The sequence below is a fragment of the Chenopodium quinoa genome, unplaced genomic scaffold (genome assembly GCF_001683475.1).
Source record: "Chenopodium quinoa cultivar QQ74 unplaced genomic scaffold, ASM168347v1, whole genome shotgun sequence".
NCBI classification, from domain to species: Eukaryota; Viridiplantae; Streptophyta; class Magnoliopsida; order Caryophyllales; family Amaranthaceae; genus Chenopodium; species Chenopodium quinoa.
In genome coordinates this window covers 4,527,103-4,545,805 of record NW_018743792.1, presented here as the reverse complement: position 1 = coordinate 4,545,805, position 18,703 = coordinate 4,527,103, and positions in this window count along the sequence as shown.

Sequence of the window (18,703 nt, the reverse complement as noted above, 5' to 3'; positions counted from 1 at the left end):
CTAACACATTCTCTCCTCTCTCCACTTGTTGCCTTGTGATTGCATTTGGTTTATTATTCACTTTAGAATTAAATACATTAGTGCATTTCCACATGTTCCCACATTGATCATGAAATGGGATTCGAGTCCCCATTTTCTATAAATACCCCTTGGTTAGGATTTTGAGAATACACAACTTGAGTAGAACTCAAATGGTATCTCCATTGTTGAGAAAGCCTTAAGTCCGTAAAACTCCCTTTTTATTTGATCGGATCTCGACTAACCTTTAGGACTTGGATCACTCGGGTCGGGGTTCGTGGGTACGAGCCGTCGGAGACCTTGTGATTGCGGGGTTCAAGTAAGAGCTCTTTTGATGAGAGAAGCACACGTTTATGGTATAATTCTTTCCCCCCTTTTCTCTTAATTATGTTTTGCATGCTTTAATTGCTTTAGTTATCGGGGCGGGTCTTGGTGGGTTTCCTTCCGCGTAGAGTGGATCTCTACGAAACTCTACACCAAGTCACTCCCTACCAAGAGTATATCTCCTACTCATCAAAATAAGCATGCAAGAGCAGTGGAGAGAGATATACTTAAAGGACGTAGCCTACTGGCTACAAGGGCCAGGCTCACTAGGTAAGTTAGTCTGATGTGGCGGCACGTCATAAGCAAAGCCACTAGGGGGGCCGAAAAGGCCCTAACCACCGTCAAAGCCCGGCGGCCAACCGTAGTGACCCCTGTAAAGATCGTCTTTCCAACTGGGCAAAGCATCAGAGGGAGTGTCCTCAGACTAGAAATACAGAGGAGCGGGGTGATCAGGCTGAACGTAAGGGTAAGCAGGGTCTCCTCTAAAGTCACACCCGCTGGGCACACGATAATCGTACTGCCCGTCCTCTGGGAAGCTGCGGAGCTCCCTACCAGGCTCGGAAGGACCTTGCCTGTAGGGTTAAGTGAGGACATTGTCCCCCCCAAGAAAGAACAGGGCCGTGCTGAGGCGGCCAATTAGGGTAGTTTACAGGGGGAGCAATCTCTCCTCTATCCACATCTGAGTCATAGAGGGCCTGCTGCTGCATATGGTGGCCCTGTTGTGACTCATAAATCACATGCAACTGCCTACTTATATCAGATAGCTGAAATGTACCTGTGGGTTGTTGTGCACCCGCCTGCTGTTGTTGCTGCTGCCCACTACTAAGCCTCCCCTCCAACTCCACCTGTAACTCATCCTTCCCTCTATATCGGGCACACGCCCATTGTCTCTCAGGACTCTCCACACATAATCGGTGTCACGGGTAATGGAGGTAAGGTGGGGCTTGGGAAGAAAGCAGTGGTGTTCCCCTCTCACAAGCCAATTGTAGTAGGTAGGGTTAGTGGTCGGCAGGATAAAGTCGGACCTACGAAGCTGTTCTAGGTCAAGGTAAATGTCACCGCTACTCCCTACAGGTGTGCAAAGAGATAGAATACCGGTGTGCCCCAATTTAATGGCCAACCTAGTGACCATTGCCCCGCAATGTATGTCTCCCGACCTCTTACCCTTAGCGATGGCTACACAAGTGGTCATGAAAAGAAATCCCAAGTTAAGCCTACAAGGTTGCTTTCTCCTAGAAGCGATCCACAAAACACACACCTCCTCTTTAGATAACTTCCCTAAATCTTGCTTGCTAATAATTGAGTATCCTAATAACCAGTGCAAGATCCTAAGGGCCGGATGGTACATCTCACTGGCAATGGATTTCCTCGTAGTGAATTCACTCCTACTAGAAACGTGACGCCACCAACTAGTCGTATTGTAATCTCTAAAGTTTTCATAAAGAGGGCGGTAGATGTCTGATTCAGGGTGGAAATCTAGGGCTTGGTTGAATTGTTATAAGGTCATCTCATGTGGAGTGTTGAAAAGTTGGAATTTAATCTTATAAACATTGTTATCCAGATCCAAGGTATCTACGAAAAAGGAGGAGAAGGACTCTAAACAGGTCTCTAAATAAGTCATGAAAGAGGAGTTAACAAAAGATCCCATCCTCAAATTCTTAAAAAGAAACCATAGGTCATCATTTATACCGAATTTCTCCATATCCCCTCTATGGTAGTGCCTCGAAGGTCTGAATTTCCGCTTTTGTTGATGAATTTTAGGATAGGAAGAGTGTTTGGAGTGTTGGAATCAGGGTTTTGGGACGATTGTCCCAAATTTGTGGTTTTCCTCTTTTTCCCAATCCTCAAAGAACTCATGACTACACTCTTTTTTTTTTCAACACAAGCCAACTCCGGCTAATTCCAACCACAACCTCCACAAACTAAAATGTACCTTTTTTATAGCAATAATAGTCCAACAACAACCAAATATGTCCACAAATCTGACAACAATTTTCAATGATAATTAACAATATCCGGCAATAATCAATAATAAATAACAAAACTCCACAAATAATTAGCAGTATCTCAATACTAACCAAAGATAATAAAAATCTTTCCTTCAAAAAAAATCAAAAGATATAAAAAGAACAATGAATTCGAATGCCTAACCCTTTTGTGCAAAAATTTGTTGTTTTTATTAACTTGAAGAACCGGATTGGAGGGATGTTGCTACAATGTTCGTGCCGTTGAACCTTCAAGATGAAGTTATTGTGATGCTTGTGATTTGATGATGGCGCGGTGGTGAGATGATGGTGAGGGAATGACCTTGAAACTTATTTGATGATGGTGTAGATGGATTTGAGAGATGGAGAAGTTAGGGTTTGTTTGAATTTTTGAGAGAGAGAGTGTGACAGGAGAGTTTTTTTTTTTCTTAGAGTGAGAAGGGAGATAAGGGGTTTTCACGGTTTAGGGCGTTTTTCTTCTTTTTTGTCTTTTTTTTTTTTTACGAAATTCAACCGGGCGCGCCTGCTCCTGATACAGGCGCGCTCGCGTTTAATGATCACGTGCCCGCGCAGTTAAGATCAACGGTTTAGTAAACATTCTGCAGATGTGAAGGCGCGCCCGCGAAAATAGAGGCGAGACTGCGCCACTTACAAACGCGCGATCTCTCCTCAGACGCGCATAAAACGCGCACCCTTCTGGTTATTTTCAAGTTTCAGGCACCAGAAAGGGCGCGATCGCACAAATAGAGGTGCGACCGCCCCAATTGCAGACGCGTGGTCCCTCTTCAGACGCGCATAAACTGCGCACCGTTCTGGTTTTTATTCAAGTTTTAGGCACAGGAAAGGGCGCGCCCGCGCTCTTTTAAGAGCGGCCGCTTCTTCAACAGTAGCGCGATCTCTTCTTAGCCGCGCTGAAACCGCGTACCCTTTTGTTTTTTCCTTCAATTTCAGACCCCAGATGAGGCGCGCCCGCTCCGTTTTTAGCGCGCTTGCGCCATCAGAAGATTGCGGACCACTCCTTTGTCGCGCACAAACCGCGACCCTCACTGTCTTTTTTTTAATTTGCATAATTGGGATTAGACGCGCCCGCGCCAAAACGTGCGCGCCCGCTCCTATTTCCCTTCGCGGGTCGTTCATTGATCTCGCACAAACCACGATCCCTATTCCCTTTGGTCCGAATTGGACTTCTAGCTCTTTAAATATTTCAGTTTTGCTTCAACTTTCTCTTTTCTCTAAAACACATTCGACAACACCTACATCACATTAGGTCAAGAAAAGTGTTAGAGAGATTAATGTAAGCGGCTCGAAAGAAAATAGAATAAAAAAGGTTAGAAACCGGGTTGCCTCCCGCAAGCGCTTTTTTAACGTCACTAGCTTGACGCCCTTCACACGAAATCATGGTGACTTGAAAACATGAATGAGTGATATATTTTTTGGCTTCTTAATTGGTTAACCCTCGTAGTACGCCTTGAGACGGTTCCCATTCACTTTAAATGGAGGGTACTTGTCATTGAATATCTGGACTGAGCCATATGGAAAGACTTTTGATACTTGGAATGGACCGCTCCATCTTGACCTCAATTTTCCGGGGAAGAGCTTGAGTCTTGAATTGTAGAGTAGGACCTTTTGCCCTTCCACAAACTCCTTCTTGGAAATTTGAGTGTCATGTCATGCCTTGGTTCTTGCTTTGTAGAGGCCTGCACTATCATAGGCATTCATTTGGAGCTGTTCTAGCTCATGAAGATCTAGCATCCTTTGTTCACCGGCGGGGTGTAGATCAAAATTGATTTGCTTAATGGCCTAATTTTCTTTATGATCCATTTCAACCGGGATATTGCAATTCTTCCCATACACAAGCTTATAGGGAGTTGTCCCAATTGGAGTCTTAAAGGCAGTCCTGTAAGCCTATAATGAGTCAATAAGCTTACTAGACCAATCCTTCCTTGTTCTAGCAACAGTCTTCTCCAAAATGACTTTTAACTCCCTATTTGTGACCTCCGCTTAACCACTTGTTTGGGGGTGGTAAGCAAGGCCTCGCTTGTGTGATACACCATACTTTGAAAGAAGCTTATTGAATGTATGGTGCTTGAAGTGTGAACCTCCACCACTTATGATAACCTTAGGAACACCGAATCTTGGGAAGATAACTTTCTTGAACAAATTGAAAACCACCTTTGAGTCATTGGTGGGAGATGCCACGGCTTCCGCCCATTTGGAAACATAGTCAACGACAACAAGAATGTGCCAGTTCCCTTGAGATGAGATGAAAGGGCCCATGAAGTCAATGCCCAAACATCAAAGATTTCGAGCTCAAGAATCGGATTTTGAGGTATCTCGTCACGCCTTGAGATGTTTCCCTTCCTTTCGCACCTATCACATGTCTTCACAAAGGACCAAGCGTCCTTGAACAAAGTCGGCCAAAAGAGCATCGATTGCAAGACTTTAGAGGCGGTTTTTTGGGCACTCATGTGTCCACCACAAGGGGATGAGTGGCACATTGAGAGTACACTTTGGAATTCTTCATCGGGAACACATCTCATCAAAATCCCATCCACCCCTCTTTTCAACAACGTTAGATCATCCCATATGTATTTCTTGGCTTCATACTTAAGCCTTCGTTGTTGTTGAGAAGTGAAAGTTGGTGGTATATCACTACATGCAAGGTATTTGACGATGTCAGCAAACCAAGGGGTTTCCTTGGCATCAAGAGCATATAGCACATCGTCCCTTAAAGCATCTTCAATCGGGAGGTCGTCTTCAATTATTCTTGTGCTTCCGAATCTTGAAAGGTGATCGGTTACCACATTCTCGGCTCCCTTCTTATCTCATAATTCCAAATCGAAGTCTTGAAGGAGCAAAACCCACCTCAACAACCTTGGTTTTACCTCCTTCTTGCTCATCAAGTACTTGAGAGTTGAATGATCGGTGTACAATATTGTCCTAGACCCAATGAGATAGGGCCTAAACTTCTCAAAAGCATGAACAACCGCTAGGAACTCCTTCTTGGTTGTGGTGTAGTTCCTTTGCGCATCGTTGAGAGATGTGGACAAATAGGAAATCACATGTAGCCTATCCTCTTTTCGTTGCCCTAGAACCGACCCAATGGCCTCATCACTTGCATCACACATTAATTCGAACGGTAGTGACCAATCGGGTACTTGGACAATCGGAGCGGAACACAAGGCTTCTTTCAACCTAAGAAAAGCACTCAAACAAGATTCATCAAATACAAAATCTTTATCTTGTTGCAGAAGAGATGTGAGGGGCTTAGCAATCAAAGAAAATTCCTTGATGAAGCGGCGATAAAAGCCGGCATGACCAAGGAAAAACCTCACTTCTCTCACATTTGTGGGAGGAGGAAGCTTCTCAATCACATCAAGTTTTGCACCATCAACTTCGTTGCCCGATTAGGAGACCTTACAGCCAAGCACAATATCATTCTCCCCCATTAAGTGGCATTTCTCCCAATTGAGCACCAAGTTGGCACTTTCACATCTTTCTAGATAACGAGATAAATTCAAGAGGCACATATCATATGTACCTCCGCCCATAGAAAAATCATCCATAAAAACCTCTATCTCTTCCTCAATCATGTCACTAAAAATTGACATCATACATCTTCGGAAGGTATCCGGAGCGTTACAAAGACCAAATGGCAAAGGTACCGTAGGGGCAAGTAAAAGTTGTCTTTTCTTGATCCTTTGGGTCTATTGGGATTTGGAAGAATCCTGAATAACCATCAAGAAAGCAATAGAATACATGCTGTATAAGCCGCTCAAGAATTTGATCGATAAACGGTAATGGAAAATGGTCTTTGGAAGTATTAGCATTCAATTGGCAATAGTCAATACACATACGCCTACCCGTCACAAGGCGAGTTGGGACCAATTGTTGCTTGTCATTGACCATTACCGTCATCCCTCCCTTTTTGGGAACTACTTGAACCGGGAACAGCCAATCACTATGAGCGATTGGATAGATGATCCCCGCTTCAAGCAACTTAGAAACTTCCTTCCTGACAACCTCTTACATGGAAGGATTAAGTTTCCTTTGCCTTTGCCTACACAGCTTAGCACCCTCCTCCAAATCAATTTTATGCATGCATAGAGAGGGGCTTATACCCTTGAGGTTCTCAAGGGCATAACCCAAAACCTTTCTATGCTTTTTCAAAACATTAAGCAATAGGGAGGTTTGATCATCCGTGAGGCTTGCATTGACAATGACCGGAAAAGATTCATTTGCATCTAGGAAAGCATACCTCAAGACCGAAGGTAGAGGTTTCAAGTCCACCTTCGGTGCTCCCTTACCATTAGAGCCCTCTTCCTCTTCGACTTCATAAGTTGGGAGTATCACTTGGTTGATTGTTGCCTCCACTTTGTCATCAAGCATCTCCTCATATACTTGTATCTCCTCCTTTTGATCACCTATCTCATTCTCATTCAACAAAACTTTCTCAAGTGGATCGTTAGAGGCATGCACATGAGGGTATCGAAATTCATTCATCAAATTTTCAAAAGTATCTATCCAAAAGCATTCATTACTTGCGGAAGGTTGTTTCATGACATTGTTCAAATCTAATTCAATAGAGTCATTATCAACCTTCAAAGTCATTTTACCTTCTTTAACATTAATTATTGCTTTAGAGGTAGCTAGAAATGGTCTACCCAAAATTATAGGAATCCTCTCATCCTCATCCATCTCTAGAATATAAAAGTCCACCGGAAATGTGAACTTACCAACTATAAGGGGAATGTCCTCAACTTTCCCTATGGGCAATTTAGTGGACCTATCCGCTAGTTGGAGGGTGATGTTGGTAGGTGAAAGACTTCCTACATTGAGCTTTTGGTAGACCGAGAAGGGCATAAGACTTACACTAGCGCCTAGATCGCACAATGCCTTTCCTAAGTGAATCTCATTAATGGGACAAGGAATGGAAAAACTACCGAGATCTTGCAATTTTGTTGGAAGCTTGCTAGAGAGAATGGCACCACAATTTGCGGTAAAGTTTATGGTTTCAACTTCTCTCTTCCCATTCAATAGGTCTTTTAGGAACTTAGAGTAGTGGGGCATCTCCTTCATGGCATCCACAAAGGTATCGAAACATGCAAACCTTTGACTACTTGTAAGAACTTTCCAAATTAGAATCAAGCCTAGACCTAGCAAACCTTTGGGCATATGGCAATTTCTCATTCCTAGGTTGTCGATTTAGGGGCCAAAGTGTTTGATCTTTGTCACTCTATTTTGTTGGCTCCTTCTCTTTTTGCTTCTCACCCCTCTCATATTCTTTTTCTAGGACCTCACTCTCTTTTGGTGGTTCATCCTCATCTTCTTTTTCTATCCTCACATTGGAACTCTCCTCATCATTTGACTCACTCTCAAGGACTTTCCCGCTCCTAGTAGTGATGGAATACATAGGTATGGGGTTGACACCTTGACTAGGAAAAGAGGAAGAGGAAGAAGGGGAGGATGAAGAACTAGGTTGGGCTATTTGAGAGATTTGGGTCTCTAGCATTTTCATATGCGCCTTGATTTTCTTCTTTTCCTCCTCTTGGATTTTGTTAAAGCTCTCTTGATTCTTGATGAATGCTTGAAGCATGCCCATCATAGAATCCGGAGCGGCTTCCATTTGAGGAGGAGGTAAGTTGGAATTTTGGGCTTGCGGTCTCACTTGCTCAAAACCGGGAGGTTTATTTTGAGGCCTTCCATTTCTGAACCCTGATTGGAATTAAAACGTTGATGGTTGTTGGAATAGTGTTGTTGGTCTTGATTCCAATTGGGCCTTTGGTTTGAGTAACTTCTTCCATTGTAATTGGAAGAGTTACCCCTACCTTGGCCTTGATTATCATAAACACCACCACTTTAATTCCATTGATTTTGATTCCAACCTTGGTTGATTCCAACCACGGTTTTGGTTTTGATTCCAATTTGGCCGCATTCCAACATTTCCCACACGGGGCACAAAATTCATGGAATTAACATCTTCAACATTATCATCATTTTCATGGGGTGGGGGACCTTCACTTATGGACATACATTGTTGAGAATTATGATCACAGTTTCCACATATATCGCAAAACATACAACCGGGGGGCATAGCATTGTAATTAGAAGAAGAAGTAGAGGGGCTCATACCATGGCCTCCCTTGGTAGAAGGGGACGAACTTTGATAATTTGTCTTCATAAACTCTTCCATTTGCTTAGCCATTTTGGCCATTTTGTTCGAAAGGTTGGTGATTGCATTTGTTTGCTCTATGTATTGCACCGTACCTTTGCTAGAAGTGGCTTCCCTCTCACCTTCGTACCGATCCTCATAATTGCGCACAACATCTTCTATGATACACTCCACTTCATCTTCCCTTTTGTTCATGATTGGGCCTCCGGCTCCGGCATCAAGGCTAGTCTTGCTTTGAGGGGAGAGTCCTCCATAGAATGTTTGGAGAACTTGCCAATTAGGAATCCCATGGTGTGGGCATTTCCTTTGTAACTCTTTGAATCACTCCCATGCCTCACAAAGAGACTCTCCACCTATTTGGCGGAAACTTTGAATCTTTGAGCGAGCCTCGGCGGTTTTCTTGTGATTGTAAAACCTTCCTAGGAACGCGGTAGTTACCTCATTCCAAGTTGTGAGGGAACCGAGGGGAACATCCTTGTTTAACCAATGTTACGCCGCTCCTACGAGTGAGAACATGAACATCTTCAATCTTATGTACTCTTGGGAGACTCCGTTGATCTTGATAGTGTCACAATACCTGAGAAACTCTTTGAGATGCTCATGTGGATTCTCAAATTTCCCACCGGTAAATTGCCTCTTCTCTATCATTGAAATGAAATTAGGCTTTATCTCGAAATTGTTTGCTTGAGTGGTTGGGGCTAAGATCCCACTTTGAGAGGCATACGGTTCGGGCGCTCCAAGTTGCTTTAGTGACCTTTGATCACCCATGTTTCCTTGATCACCCATGCTTTGTTAATTATGGTTATTAGCAAATGGGTTGGGAATTGAGCCTGTGGATGGTTCACCCTCCGCACTTAAAGTGGGTGAAGATGGGGTAGGGGAACTTTTCATTTCCTCTTGAAGTGGGTCTTCACCTCTCTCCCTTGCTTGTCTCCTCAATTGAGCCAGAGTACGCTCTAGCTCGAGGTCTATGGATACCAAAGGCTTAGAGCAATTAAGCTGATCGGGGGGCAATAGGTCGTTGGTCTACTACCCTAGATCAAATTTACAAATTAGAATCCTAACCTAACTCTATCAAGTTCACACTAAATAGTGGCAAGCTAGGGTCGAACCTCAAGGACTAAGTGTATTAATTTGAGGTAATTAGACTAGTAGGAAGGTTGTAAGATAGGGAGAGAAACATCTAAAACACTACTTAATGCAATTAACAAGATATTAGGGAAAGGGGAATCCAATTACATTAATGAATTCAATAACAAGTCGCAATTAGATGATCATGATCTCAATTAGGAACGATTAACACACTGAACTCACTCCCGCGCAATTCTGCATGCTAATTATCCTACTAAGCTAATTCACTCCCGCACAACTAGCTTAGCAAAGGTATGGAAGAATCTAGACTCTCAATCAACTCACTTCCGCATAATTGATTGAAAGCACAATTAAGAACCAAGAATCAATAAGGTAAAAAGATTCTAGTCAATGTAAGTATCATCCAATCACAATAATCAAGAATCAATTGCATACTAATTACAACCAATTACTCAATTCATCAACATAACCTTCATACAAAATCTAAGCAAACATAATGAAGGAAAATATGGAAAACAAGGTAAAACTAGAATTAAAGCAAGAATCAAACAATTAAACTAATTAACTACTTTAATCAACAATGAAATAAGCAAAAACAAGAATTAAACAAAGCAATAAAGGTGAGAGAAAGTTAGAAGAGCCTGGCAACGTCTTGCAGATTCAAATGGCCATAACTTCTGTTCTATGAAGCCTCATGGGGTGTGCGACCTATCGTTGGAAAGCTCTTCAAGTCTAGTTTTTAGCCTAATTTGAATCGCCTCAATCTGATGTGTAAATAAAAAAGTTATGGCTGAAAGAGTGAACAAGACTCGGTTTAAGGCCTTCTACGAGCTTCAAGATTTCTTGTCTCAAGCTTCTTAGCTTCAAGCTTCTTCTATTGAACTTTCTTGCCTTTTCTCGGGTCATAAGCATCAAAGAAGGCGTCAAGAACCTACAGAAGTAGACCAAGATAGAAAAGAGTGAAAGAACACATAGAAAAACATGCAAATCAAGCTAGAAACCGAGCAAAAACCATATTATTCACAACTAAGGCCCAAAACCATAATTAAGAGAAAGATAACTAAAACAAGACTAAAAGGAATAGAAATAACAAAGAAACACCGAAATAAACCTAAATCTAAGGGAGAAATACGCCCTAATATGTGTCATAAATGACACTTATCAAATTCCCCCAAGCTTAACTCTTGCTCGTCCTCGAGGAAGACAAAACCAAAAGAGAAAAGGATAAGGGTTTAGTCAAGCAAGACTAGCACACTAAAGGAGACGAGAATGTACACTAACTCACTTTCTTAGGAATCACGGCCAATTTTAGCAACTAAAGACAAGCCCTTTAAACCCCTAGATCGCTTTAGAGGACGAGTGTGCTCTCGTGAGGGTTTCCTAAGAGTTTATCCCACAACTCTTGAAAAAAAAACCAAGCAAAACAAGACAAAGCATAAAAAGGAAATCAAAAGAAAAGAAAGGAAAACAAATGTTCATGAATGGACTTTTACAAATGAACAAGCACAAATACAAGTCTTTCTAAACAATAGATGAGTGCACGCTTCACGATATCCAAGGTTGATTTAAACATAAGAAATGCTAAGCATACAGAACTAATAAGACACAATTCACCTTCATCCCAAACGATCTTACCGCGTTCTCCCTTCTAGTTTCAAATTCACCTCTAGTGAGCATCTCAATGATTCCACTAGGGAACCGGAAAAGAAGATATTTTAGGGCTACTCGACATCTTGACTATGCAAACCGCTCCATAAGCTTGACTCCCATCTCCCTCCACCGACTTGTGACTCAACCACAAAGGTCAAAAGGTCTTTGATGGGTTGTAACGTATGGGCAACAGGGGGAAAAGTAGGTTTAAAAATTTGAAAATTGGTGGTATACCTAATTGTGAAGCGTAAGAATGGCCAATTCTCAACACCATAACGAAGTTATCACCAAAACTCAAACAAAAATATCAACACCCCCAAGCTTATTTAAAGCAAAATCCCGAACATATGTACAAAAAGCGTAGACACGCTTCCCCCAAGCTTAAATAGAGCATTGTCCTCAATGCACTAAACTAGGGAAATTATAATGACATCAAAATAATTTTGTGTTTTTCATTTTTATTATTTTTTTTGTTAATAATTTTTGTTTTTTTTTGCTTTGTCCTCGCCTCTTTTGACTATGGACGGCTTTTTCAACTTTATATTTGCTTTTATTCACAAACTTATACACAATACATAATTGCTAACAAAATGAGCTCATAACTTCAAACTATTGCACTTATAATCAACAAACAAACTCATCACCACTAGCTTCAACAAAAACAAAGGTGAAAAGAATGAAACAAATGGTATGAAGTCTAGTAATATGGCTAGAAAAGAAGGTATAAGGCTCAAATGGTTAGCAAGGAGTCAAATGTAAACCCAAAACCAAAATATAAAATAATAACCTAGAAAAGCAAAAATAACCACCCCGAAAAGTTGCCTTTGTCCTTCATAAATGGTTCGGTCGCGATGTCGGGAGAAAAAAGGCAAGTTCTAAATAAAGTAAGCAATAGTCAAGGATCCATGTGCCACTCATGCAAAGTAGGTAGAAGGCTAGAGAAATGAAACCTCACATGGTTGTTGCAAAAAGTCACTATTGGCTTCAAATTCATTATAGGAAGCAGCTCTTTCTTACCACAAACAAGTAGACTAGGGTTTCAAGGTCCCAAAGTTCTTAACATACTACCTTAGCATACTCTATCCTAAAATCAACCCATGATACCTCAAACCGTGCAAACCACTACTATTTAGGAAGAAAAGCATTCAAGAACACAAATCCAAAAGTATTATGTCCAAATCAAGAATAAAACAAAACACATTGCTACCCAAGTGCATGGCAAAAATGGACCACCATTCTACCCAAGCATGATAGAATACCATCCCCCAAGCTTGAATGAGACAATACACTCAAATCATAAATCATAGAGTCCATGGGGAGGGGAAAAGAAAGTAATCAATCCAACAAACCAACACATGGTCTTCAAGCCACCGACCATTAGAGAAAGAGCAAGGAAAGATATTACCGGATATAGATGGGTGTAAGTACCCTAAATGACCCAATTTAACCCTTCAAAGCCAATTTCCTCCAAAGCTATGCCTCGTATACCATATGCTAGGAAAGAGGAATCAAACTTCCTTGATTCTTAATTGATCCAATACCAATGCACCAAAGTATATCAAGTTATGTACCTAGCAAATGGCACACAACCATTTCCATGAGCGAAATCTATACTAAAAAGAAAAGAAAATGAAAGCAATAAAACACGGGTTACTTCCCGAGAAAGGCTTGCTTAAGGTCCAAGCTTGATCGCTCTAGTAAATAATATTGCAACGAACGCAAGAGCTTCTCAAATGCACTACTACACATTTCATTGGATAAACGGTAGGCAATTGACAGGAGAAGGACGTTCAACAAGATTATTGCATGCAAATGCGGTGGGAGATGCCAAAAGAAAGAAGAAAAATCAAGAAAATAATAAAAAGAAGAAGAAGAAAAAGAAAAGGAATAAAAAGGCAAAACCTCCTCAAAATCTTTTTGGGTGGCAAAATCACCCTTTTCCTTAATAATCGATGAGACAGGGGCTTGAATATCACCAATAGAAAGAGGGTCCCCAATAGTTTTTTTAACAAAAGAAGGGAGGGACATAGGATAGTAGGGGATATGGTTAAATCTCCTTGAAAAAGGGACATGAGGAAAGGGAATAGGAGCAATGGTCTCATCTATGAACTCTCCCTCACCACCATTCCTCAAATCACCAATAAGAGCATAGAAATCAATCATAGAGTCCTCAAAAGAAGAACACTCATGATCTCCATCTTCCTCAGCCATCCAATCTCCAAGAGAAACCACATCTTCCTCTAGATCATAACGATGGACATCAACATCCTCAAAGCCTAGAGTCTCAAAACCATGCATGAAAGGATGCAAATTCATTTTGAACTCATTTCTCTCCCATGAAGCATTATCAATGAACTCACTCAAAAGGCTATGAGTTTTCGTTACTCCTTTCAATGAACACACTAGTCATAACCTCAAATGAGTCCAAATACTCATGGATTGAAGGGTCACAAACATGCAAGGTAGACTCCTCAAGATGGGGAAGGGGGTTGGAATCAAAAAAATCAACATTTACTTCATTCTCAACTCCTCCACCTGTAGGGTTTCGTAGTGACCCGACACTATGCGGAAGGAAACCCACCAAGACCCGCCTCTTAATTAAAGCAATTAACAAGCATAATAAACTTAATCAAACAAGATTAAGATGAAGAATTATACCTTTGACGCGTGCTTCGCTCCTAAAGAGCTCTTACTTCAAAATCCCGAAAAGACGAGATCTCCGACGGATCGTACCCTCGACCCGACCCGAGCGTCCTAAGTCTTGAAGGTTAGTCAAGACCCGGACAAAATAACTATGAGTTTTACGAATCAATGGTTTACTCTTTCTTAGAGTTGCCTTTTTAATTCCACTCAAGGTTTTATTCTCAAAATCCCAACCAAGTGGGTATTTATAGAGAATGGGGACTTGAAACCCGTTTTCATGATCAATGTGGGATCATGTGCAATTGCAATAATTTATTTCATTCCAAAATAAATAATTAGGCAAAAGCTTAGTGGCTTGCTCCCCAAGGACCATATCCCATGGGGGGGACCATTGCCTTGCTCCCCAAGGGAAGCTTAGTGGCTTTGGTCCCCACCTCTCCTTAAACCGCCACTCACAAGGGAGTGTTAGGCTGCTGCTAGCTAGCACGCCAGCTAGCATGTGCCAGCCAGCCCAGCCGAGCTAGCACCAGCCCACCAGCAGCCATCGCATCCCAGCCAGGCAGCGCTGCATGGTGCTCGACGATACTTGGCGCTGGTACGTGCCAGTGCTAGGCGCTGGTGCGTGCTGGCGCTGGTGCTTCCCTTGGCATCCCACGCACCACACGCATCCACACTTCACCCTTCGCACATGCTCGCACACCCAGCATGCGTGCTGCTAGCGAGCCACGCATGCTGGCCCCCTTTGCCTCGCACACCACGCACACACCTTCGCACCATCACTCGCACACGCACGCCGACGCATCACACAGAAGCCTTGGTGCGTGGTGATGCTGGGCTGCTGTGCGTGGCCTAGCACTATGCTGGCGCCCAGGCCCTCGCATATGCATGATGCGATGCTAAGTGCTGCCATGCGAAGGCTAGCACACAAGCCAGCACTTATGCTGCGCCAGTGCTAGGCAGGCACCCATTCTAGCACTTGGTGCGTGCAATGGTGATGCCATGCCAGGCATGCACACACGTAGCACCCATTGCTTGTGATGGTGCGCCTGGTGCCTGCGATGGGTTGCTAGGTGCGCTTGGTGCCTGCGATGGCTTGTTAGGTGCGCCTAGTGCGCCTATTGCTTGCGATAGGCTACAAGGCCGTGCCTAGGCTGCGATAGTGCCTAGCACACCATGGTGCGCCTAGCACACACATGGTGCGCCTAGGCTTGCGATGAGATAGCCTAGCCTAGCTACGGCTACGCTCATACTTGTTGCTTGTGATTTTGCGACGTTCGGTCTCGACGCCCTAGGCTCAATTTCCGACGTCTGTATTCATAAAACTCTGTTGACTCATTAAATCCTTTCGGATTAATTCGTCGTCTCGGATCGATGATTCGATTGGGTTCGACCCGAAGGGTTCAATTAAGATTAAGCTTTAATATCAATTGTACCTCGATATTACTGATCGAAAGCGGCCTCCACCTAAGCATTCCGATCACTTGACCTTACTGAAGAATTAGCTCTGTAATAATTCTGAACCCTCTATCGGAAGAATACACTTGTTGGAAGGACACCATTCCTTTCAATCTCCCACTTGTCCTTCCGTACAAGTGTGCATATAGTGTATAGCTCATTTCCTATGTCACTTAATGTTTCTTCGTGAACTATAAGGTAAGATTCTTTGTCTTCCTTATTACGTTCAGAAGTGTTTCTCGATCTCCGAGTTCGACTATCAATAAGCAGAGGATTTCTAAAATCCATCTGAGCATGGCCATGCATTTTCACAGTCTCTCTCTTTGAGTGGCCTTGTAAACAACAAAACATTTTCACAGTCTCCTAAGTGTTCCCGTTATGATCCCCAGTTACGGTAGACGTTTGGAAACATCAAAGAGTCTGGTACTCAAACAAGAAAACTTCACAGTACTCATGGTCGGAGGAAATAAGTTCCGATAGTCATAATGAGAAATGTTACTTATGACAAAAATTAAATTTTCTTAAAGTACTCTCATAGGTCTAATCCAGTACAGTTCCAAACTGTGCCTGTGCAAATGATTTATGACTGTCACGTCCTCGCAGCACAAGAAACGGTGTTGTAAATCATACTACACACTAACCTATGGCGGTCATCAATCATCCTCGATTAGGGATAATTTTCGATTTAATATTCAATGTACACTTAACAGGTGTTTCTTTAGCCAAGACATGGTCTTGATACCCTGTTTTGAATATTTCCGTAAATCGAATGGACTCATTATTTAATTCTAAACCACAATTATATAGTAATGGAGTGAATGATAATTTTTGCACAAAAATTAATTACTCCATTAATGAATGGTTTAAATATAGTGTCTTACATTAAATATCCTATTTAATTAAAACACATGTACAGGGAATTTCAAAGCCAGTCTCCTACGTGCTTGATTCCCATTGCCTCAATGTGTTTGTTGTGCTTCACTTGAGGCAAAGGTTTAGTCAAAGGATCGGCTACATTATCATCCGTGCCGATCTTACAAATTCTGATTTCACCTTCGGGTTTCCATTCCCTTATCATGTGAAATCGTCTTTGCACGTGCTTAACCTTCTGGTGTTCTCTCGGCTCCCTGGCCTGAGCGATAGCTCCATTATTATCACAATAGAGGTCTATCGGCCCCTTGATTAAGGGTACAACACCAAGTTCACTGATGAACTTGCGTATCCAAACAGCTTCCTTGGCTACTTCTAAAGAGGCCAAGTACTCGGCTTCAGTTTTAGAATATGTACCCCGAATGTGACTTGAAGTCGTCTCTGTCAGTCTGGAAGCTAGCGTCGGTGTAACCTTCAACAACCTGTTCTTTGTGGCCTCTATACACCAGGAATTTATCCTTGTTCCTTTTCTGGTACATAAGGATGTTCTTGGCCGCAGTCCAATGCGCCTCTCCTAAGTTTGATTGGTATCGGCTCGTAGTGCTTAAAGCATAAGATAAATCTTGCCTGGTACATATCATGGCATACATGATCGATCCGATTAGCGAAGCATATGGGATCTGATTCATTGTTTCTCACTCAACAGGTGTCTGCGGACACTGTTTCTTGCTGAGAGTTACGCCATGGGACATGGGTAAATGCCCTCTTTTAGAATTTTCCATGTTGAATCGAGCCAGTACCTTATCAATGTAAGTACTCTGGCTTAATCCATTCATCCTCTTAGATCTATCCCAGTAGATCTTGATGCCCAATATGTACTGTGCCTCTCCTAAGTCTTTCATTGAAAAGCACTTTCCCAACCAGCCCTTTACGGACTCCAACACTTTTGTGCTGTTTCCAATGAGAAGTATGTCATCGACATACATGACTAGGAATGCAATATCACTCCCACTGACCTTCTTGTATACACAAGATTCATCTGGATTCTTGATAAAACCAAACTTGCTAATGGCTTCATCAAATCGCAGATTCCAACTTCTGCTGGTTTGCTTTAGTCCATAAATGGACTTCTTCAACTTACAAACCTTTCCAGCGTTGCCTGGATCGACAAAACCTTTTGGTAGTGTCATATACACAGTTTCTTCCAAAATTCCATTAAGGAAGGCGGTTTTGACAGCCATTTGCCATATTTCATAATCGTAATATGCAGCAATCGCTAGGATGATCCGGACAAATTTTAGCATTGCAACTGGTGAAAAAGTTTCGTCATAGTCAATCCCGTGGACTTGTCTATAACCTTTTCCCACCAGTCTAGCTTTGTATATTGATACATTTCCATCCTTGTATGTCTTCACTTTGAAGATCCATTTGCAACCAATGGGTGTATAACCCTTGGGCAAATTCACCAAGTCCCAGACTTGATTTTCATACATGGAGTCCATCTCGGATTTCATGGCCTATTGCCATTTTGCAGAGTCAGGGCTCGTCTTAGCTTGCTTGTATGTCGCTGGCTCATCACCATCCATATTAGGATGTCCAGATCATCGGTTAAGACGATACCGAGGTATCTGTCTGGTTGAGATCTTTGCCGTTGCGACCTACGTAGGGTAATCGGTTGAGCATTTACATTGTTTGTTTGAGTCTGACCAATCTTCTTAGATGCTTCCAAAGTATCTAGATTGTCAGTTTTGTCAGGTTGACATTGTTGCTCGTCCTCTCGAACTTTGTCGAGTTCGATTTTCCTCCCACTTGTCATTTTGGAAAGGTGATCCTTCTCCAAAAAGACACCATCACGAGCAACAAATACTTTGTTCTCAGATTTATTGTAGAAGTAATACCCTTTGGTTTCTTTTGGATATCCCGCAAAGAAACACTTATCCGATTTGGGGTGAAGTTTGTCCGAAATTAATCGCTTGACATATGCTTCGCATCCCCAAATCTTGAGAAAACACAACCTAGGAGGTTTCTTAGTCCATAATTCATATGAAGTCTTTTCAACATCTTTTGACGGAGCGCTATTTAGTGTTAGTGCTGCAGTTTGTAGCGCATGTCCCCAGAAAGAGATAGGGAGTTCACTAAGACCCATCATTGATGGAACCATGTCTAACAAGGTTCGATTCCTCCGTTCGGACACTCCGTTCCATTGAGGAGTTCCGGGAGGTGTCAACTCTGAAAGAATGCCATTTTCGTTCAAGTGATTGTCGAATTCATGGCTCAAATATTTGCTACCTCAATCCGATCAAAGTGCTTTAATTTTCTTGCCAAGTTGATATTCAACTTCTTTATGAAATTCTTTGAACTTCTTAAAGGATTCAGATTTATTCGACATTAAGAAGACATAACCATATCTACTATAATCGTTGGTGAAAGTGATGAAATATCGGTAACCTTGTCTTGCGGGTGTGCTCATTGGTCCACATACATCCGTGTGTAT